The sequence below is a fragment of the Halyomorpha halys genome, unplaced genomic scaffold, assembly GCF_000696795.3.
Source record: "Halyomorpha halys isolate HHAL.00 unplaced genomic scaffold, Hhal_1.1 Scaffold820.1, whole genome shotgun sequence".
NCBI lineage: Eukaryota > Metazoa > Arthropoda > Insecta > Hemiptera > Pentatomidae > Halyomorpha > Halyomorpha halys.
This window is the reverse complement of record NW_027106561.1, coordinates 297908-300938: the sequence shown is the minus strand read 5'-3', so window position 1 is coordinate 300938 and position 3031 is coordinate 297908. Positions and strand designations below refer to the sequence as shown.

Sequence of the window (3031 nt, the reverse complement as noted above, 5' to 3'; positions counted from 1 at the left end):
AGGAAGCTTTATGGAAACTACTTTGGTGTCAAATTTTATTAGATTATGAGATAATGAGATAAAAAAGTATTTTAAATGTGTTGATTTGACATGAAATCAATCATGAACAAAAATAAAAAGCTTAAATGATTTCCATAATTTGACAATTATAAAATAATGATTTTATAAAGTATAATTGCTCTACTTAATTAATAATACATAAAGAATAATATACACATAAGTAAGAATACATACAAAAATAAATAAATATTTATAAGTTGTTTTATTATTTTGTCAATCGGACTTCTTTAAAGCTAGTTTTAATTTAAACTTTTTTTGTATTTTGACTTTACGAAGCTTCGGCTCTAATTATATTAAAACTTACTAGTTCAAAAAAAAAAAAAAAATTGGTCCTTTAGCTCCAGTAATTAAAAAAAATCTATCATGCTTCAAACAAGTTAGATTTTTAAAGCTAAAATAACAAATAAGAACCAAAATTAATTGCCCAGCTGAGCCGTGGTGGTCCGCGGTGCAGACTTCAAATCTGTAGCCGGCTCAGGTCGGAGTGGTTCGATTCCACCTGTTGGGCGAACTTTTTTTTAAAAAATATATTTAAATTTTATTCTACTATATAATAATATGATATTTTTGAGCCTTTTTAAATTTATACTCCAATAAAAATTATTAATTTTATAACTTAATTATGAAAATAAACAAAGCGAACTCTTCAATAATCAAGAACCCTCATTCAAATAGCTTTTAATATATAGAGACAATGAATATAAAAATGTTAAGTTAGTTTTCACTATCAGTGTGACCTCGTACACACCTCATGCCAAAGTTATTTTTAAATTTATGGAATCTATTTTAAAATAAAAATAAAATATATTTATAATTAATATTAAATTTTAATTAAGATAATTTTTAAACCTTAATTAATTAATTAAGATTTATTAATTTGATTTATTAAAATCAAATTTCCTTTTATATGTTTCATAATGACCATGAACATAAATTTAGATTTTAAAGTGATTAAAATTGAAAGGTTTACTTGTAATAAATAAATCTCATAACTGAAAGTAAGCAACAACAATATTTTTACATTACTTAAAATTAGAATTTTTAAACATTATTTTTTTTGTTTTCCCAAAACTGGAAAAATTGGAACTACTTCCTTTTTAGCAAACCCTTCAATTGATATGTGTAAGAACAATAATCAAGAAAATAAATTACTTTTTCAGGGATTTAAACCTGATTTTAATTAAAATTTAAAATTAATTATAAATATTTTTTATTTTTTATTTTAAAGTTGGTTTCATAAATTTAACAAGTAATTTTGACATGAGGTGAATACGAGAATCACACTGATAAAGAAAACTCATTTGGGATTTTTATGTTCATTGTCTCTATATACTAACAGCTCTATATACTTAAAATGAAGGTTACTGATTATTGAAGAGTTCGCTTTGTTAAATTTCAAAATTAAGTCATAAAATTAATAATTTTCATTTAAATTTAATTTTTAAAAAGGCTCAAAAATATCAGATTATTTTTTTGTAGAATAAAGTTTAAATATATTTTTAAAAAAAAAGTTCGCCCAACAGGTGGAATCGAACCACTCCGACCTGAGCCGGCTACAGATTTGAAGTCTGCACCGCGGACCACCACGGCTCAGCTGGGCAATTAATTTTGTTTATTATTTGTTATTATACCTTTAAAAAACTAACTTGTTTGAATTTTTTTAATTACTAGAGCTAAAGGACCGATTTTCTTTTTTTTTTTTTTTTTTGAACTAGTAAGTTTTTATATAATTTGAGTATAGAAAGACTATTTAGAATTCGACTATAAGAGCATATAAAAAACAATTATTTGTAATAAAACGTTGTTTGGATTGGTCAAGATGATTCAAACTGATGCCTGTTAGTTTAATGCTTTATTAAAACCCTATCGGTATTAACTGTGAATAAGTATAATAAGAATAAGTGTTTGTTAATATAGCCTTACTGAAAAGGGTTTAATTTTAGGTGATAAATACCACTTCTTGGATATGCTTATTTGATACTATTAGATGATGACAAGGAAATTATAAAACTAAATACAACTACGTGGAAATTATAAAATAAACTCTCGTAAGAAAGTCGGTTCCGAAATTAATATAGATAAAACAAAATAAATGGTTAGCAGTAGAAAATGGAGCGATTTCTAATTAGTAACTATAAAATAAATACGAAATTGAGAAAGAAATAAAAACGAGATTATTTTTCAATTATGAAATTGTTTTGTTTCCGCATTCTATCCAAAAATGTAAAAGTTAAAATTTACTAAACTATTATCCTTTCCACAGTTCTTTACGAAAGCTAAAAGTTTCCTCTTACACTAAGGGAAGAACGGCAGCTTAAGAATTTGAAAATAAAGTATTACGTAAAATTTTTGGACCGAAAAAGGATGAGTTAAACGGAGAATTTAGAAAGCTACGCAACCCTGAATTGGACGGAACTGCATATAGTAAATATGATTCAGGCGTTATGGCAAAGCGAATAAGATGGACGTGTAAGGTTGTGGGACTTAGTAACGAAGAGATCCTTACATGTTAATAACCATACAACAACAGGCAAATGTAGATGGGAGGATTGCATTAAGACTAATTTAGTAGATTTGGATTTGGAGTGGCGTCACTAGGGTAGATGGGTTAGAGGATGAATGGTAGTATCGGAGGATAGAACCTTCGGGTACACTAAGCTTTTATTATTATTATTATTATTATTATTATATAGCGTTAATTTCATATAATCATTGATTCTTTCCTTGAAATCTCATATGTATATTTTTTCAATTTTCAATTCATAGTGAAACATATTTTAAATTATGATAAAATATCTTTTGATACTATATCTGTTTAAAATATCGTCTTAAAATTTTTTTATATTTACTCTACTTCATATACCCACAAAATATATTTTTCTTCATAACTATAAGTTAAGTCAACGGAATTCATGAAATGGATGCACTACTAATTCACATTTAATTTCTGTTTTTAGAGGGTTCGGAAAAA

At 25.7% G+C, this 3031-nt stretch overlaps 2 non-coding genes across 2 annotated transcripts; one reads left to right on the top strand and one right to left on the bottom strand.

Moving 5' to 3' along the window:
• Positions 1-482: 482 nt before the first annotated feature.
• Positions 483-569, top strand: TRNASTOP-UCA (transfer RNA opal suppressor (anticodon UCA)). The gene has a single exon. It is a non-coding gene; the product is annotated as a tRNA-Sec (tRNA).
• Positions 570-1573: 1004 nt separating this feature from the next.
• Positions 1574-1660, bottom strand: TRNASTOP-UCA (transfer RNA opal suppressor (anticodon UCA)). Its single transcript has one exon. It is a non-coding gene; the product is annotated as a tRNA-Sec (tRNA).
• Positions 1661-3031: the final 1371 nt, after the last annotated feature.